Source organism: Poecilia reticulata, linkage group LG14 (genome assembly GCF_000633615.1).
Source record: "Poecilia reticulata strain Guanapo linkage group LG14, Guppy_female_1.0+MT, whole genome shotgun sequence".
In the NCBI taxonomy this organism is placed as follows: Eukaryota; Metazoa; Chordata; class Actinopteri; order Cyprinodontiformes; family Poeciliidae; genus Poecilia; species Poecilia reticulata.
The window spans coordinates 17,999,310-18,012,136 of record NC_024344.1 but is presented as its reverse complement, the minus strand read 5'-3'; positions in this window follow the sequence as shown (position 1 = coordinate 18,012,136).

Genomic DNA, 12,827 nt, shown 5'->3' with positions numbered 1-12,827 from the left:
TCGTCAGCCACTTTTGTTGGTGTGCAAAAATATTTCTTGTGCTGTGCTTACACAGTGCAAACAAGAGGCGCTCATTCTCACTGACCGGACACAAGAATACATTTATTCAGGGAGGAAATTACAGATTACTTAGTCGTTTGTTCATGTCTTCTGCTAACATTGTCTAACATTGTAAATGCATCTCTGAATTTGCTTAGATAATAACAAATCGGAAAATTTGTGGACTGTATAGTGTATTCCCTACTAAATATGAGGTGTTATATATCTCATGAACAGGTGTTTTATGAAAAGCTTCAATGTACACTGAGAATCCAGTGAATTCTCAGCTCAGTTTTTTAAATAGGGGCAAAGTGGTGCAGCTGAGAGCTTGCTTAAACTGCCTCAGTCTGCTGTGCTTGGTGCAGCGGTGAGTCCGCCTGCCCGCCCGCCCATCCGTAAGAATAATGCCAAGTGATACACATGCACTTGACCCTGTCTGATCTTCTGGGAAGAGTGTCCTTGTGACAAAGTGGTGTGGCGGGGACCAGGCGACAGAGAGGCAGCTAATTCTTAGCTCCCCCTAGACTCAGCTCATTTGTGGGGAAGACAAATGTGCTGCTCTCCCCTCCCGTCTGCCTCGCTATAATCAGCTTTAATTACACCTTCGCCTAAACTTCATCTGCCTCCACAGCTCTGCTAACTGCCACACAACTATCTCCATCCAGGGGATTGAAGTCTGTACAATCAGTGCTGTGAAAAACACTTTAGGCCTTAGCGGATTTGTTCGGTTTTGGCTTCTGCTTTGTCACACCGAAACTGTTTAGCATCCTCCGTGCGATGCTAACGTCAATAAATGAATACACGTGATTAATCTAAGAGGTTACCCATCTTGACCTGAAAGCCTCTCTCCTGCAGAGGGTTGCTTAGTTAACAGCAACGTGTTACGCAGTCTTGCACTGCGGTCAACAACGCAGAGTTTCAAACGTGAGTGAAAAGATGAGGGGAAAACCCCCCCCACTACGACAGATGTATGGATAAGACCGAGGAAGTACGTAGCCAACTTATTACAACGGTAAATTATCGTTCAAATCAAGAACAATCAATTTATAGTTAACATTTGTAAATTAACGTAAAAAAAAATTGCTTATTTTAAACCCAAGTATGAAAACTTGGAAAACTTGAGATGTTTGGTTTAAGAGAACAAAAAATTTCTCAAACATTTTTTGAAAGAGTGCAATTTTTTACAGTTTGAACTTACAAAGCCAAGCATAGTGAATAATCAGTGCTAGAGTGTGACTTATCAGACTAAGTCTTTTAATCAATTGACAGCACCACTAACATATATTTTAATGTTATTTTATTTTTAATTAATTATTTACACATTTGTAAACTTTATGGAAAAACAATCACACGTTTTTACATCCAAATGTTCCAGCCAGTGGGGTTTAATTTTTGCTTTAAAAAGCGATTCAACTCTGGAAAAGACTATTGTTGTGTGCAAGCTGTGCTAAAATTAGTTAGCCAATCAGCGAAGATCTTCAAGCCTCAAATAGCATCTCAATGCTAAACATGTTTCTACAGCACAGACGTCTCCAATGGTAATGTCAGCGTCCACATTTTTAAAGAAGCATTTACTTTTTTTTTTTTTTTACATTATTTGAACTATTATTGTTAAATCAGAAGTTATGTATAAATTAAAAGCTTCTATCACCATTCATTCAACAGAGACCATACGAGTGAATAAAGAACAAAAGTACAAGAGAGAATGTTGCTTAAATAAACCAAAACGTGTCAAACGCACCTAATCTGCATGTGTTACCCTCAGAGGAAAAATAATAGATTCCTTCTGTTGCACTGCTTATTTATCTTTAATTGCCAATTCAGAACGCAACACTTCATCCACTCCCCCCCCCACCCCCACCACTCTTCAGACAACAGATGGCGGTAATTAGAGGATCTGATTTGCAAAAATAAAAACATTCTCACCTGCTTGTTTGTAGCTTTTACCTTTATCTTATTTGGGTCTCTTCGTCCTTATTATCTCTGCTCGTCAGGAGGGAGACTCAAGTGGCATGTAATGGAACTATGGGCATAATGCATGTTGAATTGCTGGGTGCTTGTAGAAACAAAGGTTTTCTAGGTAATCTCGAATTCTAATATCCTCCTCCTACAGGTCTGTCTATGAGCCCCGTAATAGCCCCTATTACTTACACTTTGAGTGCGGAATAATAATGCTTGAATGTCCCCCTCTGTAGCCGTGCAGAGTTACTGGAGATGAAGCTTTGTTCTTGCCCCGTTATGTTCCAGTGGCAAATATGATTAGATGATGCTATTCATCAAAGGTATAGTGGGGACGTAAGTGTCTCTAACGCGCCACATGTGGGAGGTTTAATATTCATCACTAATGACTTGTCCCTGAAGGCCCTACAAGTGTTTAATGCCCTTAACGTGCCCGTAATACATGACAAGCGCGTGACATATTCACCACTAAATTGCGACACATGAACTGCTGTTCAAAAGCTGACCTGAATTATGAATAATGTCAGTGCGTCTCCACCGTCAGATAGAGAGAGAGAGGGAGAGAGAGAAGAAAAAAAAAAAAGACAGCAGCACAGAGACCGAATTGTTCTTACAGCAAAAAGTTAAATTAGAGTGATTTATTATAGGCTGGAAGATCAGTTTGAGTGAGGCTTGTTCTTGTAATGATGACAGCAGGGACTGAAAAAGCTCTCTGGTCTTAATATATGGGGACTGTCAAAATCCTCTTAGCTCGTGGTTCCTCTGCTGGCTTACACAATCAATCACTGTTGACTGTTTAGGATTTGGATAGAGTGAGACCTACATTTACCACTGCAGGAAGGAGGGGAAAGAGATTTACTTCACAAGATTTCTTTATTTAGCACTCCTCAAAGCTGCAGTATGTAACTTTTATAAACTTTTGACATATTTGTTGAAACTGTCACTATGTCGTGACAGGATAGTACGATACAGTTAATCTGTGAAGCTGCCTTTTCCCAGTGCGTCTAATACTAACTAGAAGCAACCAATCATAGCCAGGAGGAGGGTCTTAGCGCTGTCACTCATGACCTTGTACGTACCTCTCTGCTACAGTGCAGCTTCTCCTCATCGGCAGAGCCTGTTGTGAATGCTAAGGCTAGTTAGCATGGCCTAGGATGGTGGCGGATAACAATGAGTTGTTTCTCCGCCATGAGCACATTTAGCAGAGTATTCATGAGAATGATTGACAGCACTAGAACCCCCCTCCTGGCTCTGATTGGTTGTTTATGGTCGGGTGTGGTGCATTTCCTCACATGACAATAGTAGCTCAGGAAGGAGGTGGAGGAGACCAACCTTTTCACAGAATATCTGTCTCATATCATACCGTCACAATATGCTAACAGCTTTAACAAATATGTACAAAAATACTTTTTATAATACTGCAGCTTTCAGCTAACATTTGATTGTAGAAACACAGATTGCTATAATAAAGTATGTATGAAATAAGCTGAAATTAAAGTGTAACGGATTAGTGTCAATTTAGGAGCCAATGCAAAAGGTAAATTATGTTACCAGAGTATGTATTCATAAAAAAAGTAATCCCTTGTTATGCATTAATATAAATGTAGTACAGCAAAAAAAAAAAAGAAAAAAAAGAAGACGACAAAAAATTTTAAATATACGTGATGTTTTAGACGTCAAAGACCTCAAACCTTTGGACCTCTAATTTACCACACCTAAAAGGTCCCATTTCAAGCTTTAACTCAGACCTCTTCAGCGACTCGACATTTCTTTTCATTATTTGTAACATTTAATGTGTCTTGAAAAGTATATGCCAAACAACTGCTCGATGCTTACAAGGTGAAAAACAGAGCAAACTTTGATTCATTCTAGATTATTTTGTTGTTTTTTTAACAACAGCTTCTGATATGTGTTGTCCTTAAGGCCATTTTGTGCAAGTCCACCCATTTGAAATAGCACGGATGACCTTTCAGTTCACATTTCAACTCCAAAATGTAATCATAGACCTTTATTGCCATCGTTTCAGAAGATGACTATATGCATTTTCCCCCCCTCTCCCCCTGAATATCAGTGGTATTCTTTTATCCTTGTACTTCTGCACAGCAATTTTCTATTTGACATCTGTGCCGATAAAAGAGTTTCCAAATATAGCCTCACAGAGAGACAGAGAAAGAGGATGGAAACAGAAAATAACAAACCTTACATGGTTCCTTGATCAACGTGAAACCAAAGGAAAATCTGCAAATTCCTTCCTGCAATAGCAGTGTGAGCATTAAACCAAGACTGTTCCTCAAACACAAAGCTTTGACCTCTTCAAGCAAGCAGCACAGCCCAATCGCAGAAACATTCGGCATTTACTAATTCATGAGCGATCCAACGTCTAGTTCAGCCCCATGAAGCGAAAAGAGGAAGAATCAGGTCTGTGTTGCTCATGTTAAAATAACTGAGGCCAGATAGGAACATGTGTTCTCAATTCAAATATAATGAAGTCATGGGGAGCCTTCGGAGGGACCGCGAGGTCGGGAATTCGGTATTTCGGCTCCGTCGATTTCATAAATAATGACGGCTTGAAATTAAAGCTGGGTTTTCATGCAGCTACAACAGATGTGTGTCAAATACTCTTTGGACCTGGTTCATGTTTTTTTTTTCTTCTCCAGTCTATTTTCATTTTGGCTTAAAAGTGACTGCAAATAATCCTTATGTATTTTTATTTCTCCATCACCACAGGCAACAAGATCTCTATTCACGCTGGGTGTAGATTTTCCTGGGTGACTGACATTAGTAGAATTAGTCACGTTCAATAAATAAGACTTAAATACCTCCCAATGAGTCTCTTATTACATCTCATAATAAAACGAGTTCATATAAAAGTAACAACCTTTGAGCAACCTGAAGTGGAGAGTTTAACCTCAATTCTCTGGTCCATTATTATGTTAAAGGTTTTATTGGCTCTAGTGGCCTGTATTTGATAGTTAACTGACAGGAAAGTGGGTAATGAGAGATGGGGAAGACATGCAGCAAGGGTCGCCAAGGCGGGAATCAAACCTGCGACAGCTGCGTCAAGGACTATGTAGGTTGTGCTTAACCCCTGCGCCATAACAGCACACCCAATCTCTGGTCCATTAGTTAACTTTTTAAAATCTAACCTAAAAAACGGGGACTTCTTTGTGTCACCAGATAACCTCATCAGAGCAGACAGAAGTCAAATATGGAGTACCTCAAGGTTTAATCCTGGGACCTCTCCTGTTTAATATCACAGAAATAAGTTAGAAAGTTTGAAATTCAAAGTGGGAAGACTGACAGTAACCAGTTTACCAAAAAACGTCATTGACTCATTCAGCAGGTTAAATAAACACCTAGAATCCTACAAACCTCACTTGAATCAGTTAAAGTCAGTGTTGACGATAAAACAAAAAGAAAGAAAGTGGGGGAAAAAACGGAGTCCATGGAAGAATTCTGGGAAAATCAGCAATCAGTTTGTGACCTTAATAGTTGAGGGTTATGCAGCGGAACGAAGAACCAAACAATGGAATGGTCCAAAAATAAAAATCAACATTTCTGAAAAGCCTACTGAAGACTCAGACTTGAACTTGACCTTTAGCAGACTGTTTGCTCTCAAAAACCCAGAATTACAGCAACTCTGCCAGGAAAAGTACTTGATGGGAGGCGTCGTCACGGTCGCCACAACCAGGTTTATAGGTTTAGCGAAGAATTACTTTGTCACATAGAGTCGGGTTGATTTGGACGGCTTTGCTCTTCAACAAATAAAACTGTTTTTATATTTGTCCCTGACACATTTAAACATAAAATGTATAAAGGGGCGAACACAGCTTCATGACAACGTTGCTAACCACTGGCAGTCAATTCTGGTTCTGATCCAGTTGATAGCCTACATTTGTATTTACCTTGCACTCGCGTCACAGAGGAGAAATTGTGCTTCGCTGAGCAACAGAGAGTAAGGGGGCTTGTGTATGAAAGTATAGGTGGGGGGTCTTTCTGCTGCCATGTTTTCCTCTTACTCTCCCCATCGCCCAGCCTCTGAAGAGAAGGCAAGTGGAGTTCACTTATCCCCCCCAACAGGCAGCCCTTCCCTTTCATCTCGCTGCAGCATTTTCAAGCAATGCAGAAGATCATCCTAATAGAATTTGTAAACCTGCAAGTGAAGTGGATTGTAAGTGACACGAGAAGGTTTGTTTTTCTTCCCTTTTTTTCTCTCGTCTTCTTCTTTTTTTCTCCCGCTCCAGGAAAGGAAAAATGTCCTGCAGGGAGCAGAAGAAGAGCAAAATGGCAAAATGGCTGTGGTGAATGCACTGCCGCTCCATTTCATCCCCGTTTCTCTCCTCGCTGTAATAAGTTGCCGGCTTGCATTACTGGAGATGAGTCGTTTTACAGTCATTAATTTAGTGGCCCACCTTGCGAAGCAGCCCATTATGGAGGGAGCTGCCATCATCAGAACAGAACCACAGGGGTGACTGGTGGTTTTACTGCACGTTTCACTACGTGCACATAAACAACCTGTAATAGAAATAAGGGAACAGTTTATAGAGATTTAAAAAAATAAAAACCAACAACAAAATACCCCCCAAAAAAAACACTGGACTGTGCAAGAATTGTGGATCGGAGGATATCGCACAGTTGCAAGAAAACCTGAGGGATGGAAAAAAAAAGGAAAAAAAAGTGGTTGTGTATGGTTTCTATTTTTCATAACAGAGAGGAATTACTCCCAAAGATCTGGAAAGATTAAAAGGATCAGAAGGATTATCTGTTTCTGGAGTGCCTGTTCTGCAAAAAGAGAAGAGGATTTTACTTGGCCTCCATTTGATGTAGTCTGCAATTAAGAAACATCGAGTGTAAAAAAATTTAAATTAAATCAAGTGTATTAATGTGCGACAGTTGATAAGTGTGATGGAGTGCAGCGTTCGCTTGTAATTACTCTAATTCGATTTTAATTGAATTATTATTTCTGTTTCAGCGAGTTTCTGGAGGAGGAGCGGCTTCAAAACATGCAAGTAAACATGATAGGAAGGACAGAAACAGCAACTGAATTCACTGAAACATACAGCGATATTTAATAAATGAGGATGTTGTTGAAAACTCCATTTATTTCAGTAAGTCAATTCACATTATGTGGATTAATTACACTCAGATTGATGTTTTCAATCCTTTTTTTCTGCTAAATATGACAATTTTCCCACTTAACAGCACTACAGCGACAGTTAAAATTATAATTATAATGTAAAAGTGTTTAATACCTGTTTTTAAGGTTTTTATTTTCAAAATGTACGTTTAATCTGACAAACAAGCCTCATCAGAATGCATTATTTACATTACTGAATATGACTGTACCTCATTTGAAACGCTTTTGTCCTGAGCTATTTAGTCTTAAACCCTGACGCGGAACAAGAATGTGACAAATTTGAAAGTTTGCTTTACCAAATTTGAAGTTCCCAAAAATGTGAAAGCTTAAGTGGGAAAAAAAAGTGTAATACTGTAATATGAAATAAAAGAATAGAAATATACAGCTGGGAAATTCAGGACTACCAGCAGCAAGCTAAAGGTAAGAGGAAGAATCCATATTTACACAAAGGTAAAAGAAAAAAACACTACTACTGTAATGTACTGGCAAATTTACATTACACAGTTTTATATGATTTTTTAAAAATATTACACTGTTATGCAGTTACTAACATACTCAGTTTTAAAAAAAAGTGTGCAATTGGAGTTATCCCCCTCCCCAACCTATTGCTACACATTGCTGTGTTAAACAAGCGTATTCATCTATTTTTTGCTTGCTTACAAAACAGAATATTTCTCAATGTCTCAAAAAAATTCTGGGCAAGAAAAACACAAACGGAGATTGGATAGAAACTACAGGTGGACACAACAACAACAAAAAAAGTGTGAGAAATATGGTCAAAATTTGAGTTTTGGGGGGGGGTTGGGGGGGGGACGTACTCAATAACATTCCAAATTTGTACATTTGTTAAATTCACAGACTGCAATGAGGGTCTGGCATTGGTGTTGCCACTGTTATTTAGCAGAGCACAAACACTTCCGTGTTCAAATCCTGACTCTTGCAACCCTACAAGAATTACCTTCAATTGATTTTAAAAAAGTTGTAATTTCAGTGGTTTCCCACTCACCTGGATGACACTAGCTGGAAAACCTGCTGCCATCCAGCCTGCGCATGGCGCCCCAGCTGTTTACTCCGAGGCTTGAGGAGTCTTCGTGTCGCCGCTGTAAGGGAGCCGGGCTTCTTTTGACCTTGCTGTCCGTCTGAGTAAACCGGTACACGCTTCACAGGTTCTGTGCCCGCTGGCTTGGTAGTCAATATAACGGTTCAAAAACCGACCCGGCCCCGCCGCGCACTGAACCGTACGCAGAATTCTCAAATCAGATGAAAAAAAAAAAAAGAAATTCCCCTGTAGCCTCACAGCATCTGCACTAGATGCACCACATGAGGCAAAATGGCTGATGATGCAGGTGCGCACTCTCGCTCGGCTCGGTATTTTTTCCCCTGGGAGAGGTTGTTTCAGGAAATTTGTATGAACCCAAGAAAAAGAAATAAAAATATGTATGCTGCTGAAGACTGCTGAAGTCATACGAGAATGTTTGTAGATATTTCGTTTCCGGTTTTAATCAGTACTTCTCTTGGCAGCATATTGCAACCAATTAAGTATGCAAATGGACCGTCTTAACAGCAGGAGCGCTAAAAGGGATTATTTAATGTATTTACATGGCAGTTAGTGGAAAATCCTCCATTTGCTGGATTCTTTCAACATATTCAGCAGACTGATTCCATTTATTCATGAGATGTCAGAGACATAAAACACTCACAGTACCAGTCAAAAGTTTACATGAATGTATCATTAGAATGAATGTTGTATTCATTTTGGGCATTTCAACTGGTCTTCTTTTTAGCGTAGAATCATCTTTCAGCATGGAGCTTCGATTGGTTTTAAAACTTTTATGTCGATTGTTTGTACCGTATGACGCCAAATATATGCATACCCTCTGCTAATATTAGGCTAAACTCACTGTAACCTAATATTAGTAGGTTCTCTCTTCTTACCAGAATTGCTAGAATTGTTTGAAATTGGTTGGGTTCATGACTCTGACCAGACTTTTTAAGATTAATCCACATATTCTGAATAGAGATGTGGTTGGGTTGTTTTTTCAAAAGCTAAATGTTAGCTTGTTTTTTTTATTTTTTTATTGCCAAACCACAATGATGATGTTTGTTCAGGAGCATTGTCTATATCAAAACACCTAGTCATGTCTAAATTTCAATTATCTGACCTCCAAAAAAAAAAAGAAAAAAAAAGAAAGAAAAGAAATTAGATGAATTTGCTAAGAAGAATCCAGTATTCACCAACTCTCTCACAAACTGGACCAAGAAAGAACCGCCAGCTTCAAACTAAGCACTTTGAAGCAGAAGTGAAAAGACTGACATTCTCGGTTAAGACAAAGATTGAGAGCTTTGACCACGACAACAGGATGAATGTAAAGACGAGGCTTTCGAAACTGCACACCTATAAAACATGGTAACCGTAGCATCACGAACAGAGTTTGATTTACTTCCAGAAGTACAGGTGCACAAAGGGAATGAATGTAACTACGAAAGACTGAGGACAGTCTCCAAATTCCTCGCAGGAAATCAGCACTGTTGAAACCTTGAACAAGAACTGGGATAATCATCCCAAACAAACATTGCAATTGGCTTTGGAAGCCGTTCATGCCAGGGATGAGTGTCTAAAGGCACTGTGGGTAAACGCCGCAGGTACGACTGATCTCACGAGTTCGAGGAAAGCGTAAAAGAGAGGGGGGAAAAGAAAAGACTTCTAATTTTGTTGTTTTTGAGTTTTGTCAAAGCAAAAAGCCAAACCCGTCATCAACTGTGGCATGAATCTGCTGCTGTTTTTGTTTAAACCCAAACCACTCGGCTAGAAACAACTGTGCTGTTAGAAACCGGCAATTTAGAGATCAAAATGAAACCGCAGCAAACAGCACAAAGACTTGTCTCCGTTCCAGTGTTAACATTAGTTGTTCATCTTTGTAGAGACTCATTGTTCCCTTTCAAAGCCATTGTGAAATAACGAAGCAACGCAAGCAGGGAGTTCAGCCAACAATACACTGCTTCCATACAAGAGACTGGCATGACATCTGCAGGAGCAAGGAGTTTCCACAATCACCTGCTTTTTGAGTGTGAACACACACAATCTGGTAATTGTGCCTCAAAGATAAATTGGGATCTGTTAACCAGCTGTGACACATAAAAACACAGTGGGATTGCCACAGGGGACGATTTTTGTACTCTTTGTCCCTGAGGTGAGGGTTGTCATCACAGCTTGTAGTGACATGCATGGTCTCACAGCTCCACAGGTAACGGGGTCCTGAAAGGCTCCAGTGGGCCCACATGGAACTGGAGGAAGGTAAGAGCATTGAACAAATTAAAGCTGGGTCCTCGTTCTTTGGCAAGCGTTCCCTCACTTACAGGTTTTCTTCTTCTTTGCAGTTCAACGTACAGAGGGTGTCAGGTTGCATCCGAGCATCAGGTTTATGTTGTTATGTTGTCCTCAACTCCAGTCCTAGAATCCCAGTGTCCTGCAACTCCAGTACACCTGAAACAAGGGGCTGAATTACCTCCTCGGCATGCAGTGAAGTTCTCCAGAGTCTTCCTAAAGACCTGATTATTCAACTCGGGTATGAAAGTCCAGGAATGCCGTGTTGGGTCTTCAGGGCGAAGTCAGATGGGTGGCGGACTGGGATGTTAGAGACTGTCGGGTCCATTTGGGTCATTCCTTTTAGTTTCTGCTGTCATTTTGGGAGAGTCTCTAACAAAATTGTCCATATGAAGATGGATATTTATGCCAATTCTTGTTATTAAAGTTATTAAAGTGTTATTAAACTGGACTGAGAGCACTCGAAGGAGTGCTTTCTTTCACAGTTCTGTTTTTGTCACATTTAGTTTTTTGTTTGGGTTGTACAGGTCTTCCCATATTCAGTTCTTTTCTTCGTGTTTATTACCGATGTTAAGGTTGTTGTCAAACTAAGGCTTAGTTTCTGAGTTTATTCTTGTCTTCTGTTTCTTGTTGAATTTATTTAGCTCTACTATTGTAAGGCTTTTTCTCTTTTTAGTTCTTCGAGCCTCCTGTGGGTTAGTTAGTTTCCTGCCTCAGTTTCACTCCTATTCTCCCTACCACAGCTGTTACACGTCTCCCCTGATTAGCTTATCTCTCACCATTTTCAGTATTTAAGCTCCTGATTTTTCATTGTTCTCCAATGGGTTTATCCGTTTCTATGCCTGTTTCTCCATCCATACTCTACATTTTTGCATTCATAGACCAGTTAGCAACTTAAAAAAATATATAAAACGCCTAATTTGAGAAGCTGTCTCCACCTTGGTTCTATCTCGACTACACACATCATGACAGTTTTGAGCTTTATCCATCTTCCCATCAACTCTGACCAGCCATCTACTGGATGGAAAAAAACCCCATCCCTCATCATTTCAGATGTTGGCCCAAAAAAGCTCAGCGTGGATCACATTATTCCCCCATTTTTACAGTATCTCTCATGTATAATTCCATTAAAGAAAAGAGAGGTTTGTTGCTGAGAACATGGCAAAATGTGAAATAGTTCAAGGTTGCAAACCTTTTTTTTTTTTTTTTTGTTAATCCATTGCCATAAGTCTGTTGAGGCTGAAGCTTTGGATAGAATGACACCCAGTTTAACATCATCCAGGGATATAGTGTAATACGCTGCAAGGTGAAAGTCTGCACCGTGTCCATTTGACATGCTGTAACGCCTCGACAGAGTCATTTGAACTGTGAGAAGTCTCCCTGGGTCTGTCCAGACAGATTCACCACAGCACAGGGGAGCTTCATGGTAGCCTGTCATTAAGCAACAGATCAAAAAAGGGTGGATGAAGTCAAGTCACCAAGCTCTGCATAAGTTAGGAGGATGGCATTATAATCCTCCTAACTGCAGTTATCAGCATCGAAAGAAGTCAATATCTTTGGTTTAGAAGATTGCAAAATCAGCAACAAAGATCCTGACATTTTCAGTTGAATGAGGTTGAAAATATTTTTGCCTTATGTGACAAAAAATGTCTTCAATCTGTGCATTTTTTGCGACATCTAAGTGTTACAGATCATCAAGCAAATGGTAAAATCAGACAAATAACGGTTTGTTGTATTTATGAATGAATTATCCTGGCTAACCTGTGATTGACCACCAATTCATTGATGCCTTGTGATGCAATGCATCTACAGAAAGGTTTTATTCTCACTGCAGAATTTTCACACAGTGATGCTTTAGCTGGGACTGGAATGTGTGTGGGGTCCGAGTTGGTGAAAGGAGTCTCGGTCTCATGCGGAAGAACAAATGCAGTGAGTAAGTGCAGTAAAAGAGCCGGCAGCGCCGAGGGGGGACGGAGAATGTTCAACAAGGGATAAGATCAGTGTTTGATTAAGATCAGAAGACGATTTTGATTACTGAGACATAAAGCATAACCATTAACAGAGTCACGACAAGCCTGGGAAATTGCCTGAATAATCAATGGATCTACAGTTATAATTCATGAGCTAAAGATGTCACTGACTGCTCTGATAAAAGCAGACGGGTTGGGAACTTCTCTCCCTCTGCCGCGTTTGCAAATCCCTCCGTTTGTAACAGCCGAGCTGCGGAATAAAAATTTAAAACACGCCGCACTTTTGATTGGCTTAATGACGGGCGAGGCAAAGGTGAGATTTTTCCATTTCCACTCTCGTTCTCGGCCCCGGTCCTTTGTGGCGACAGGATGTTTGTAATGTTTTATTTAGTCCCAT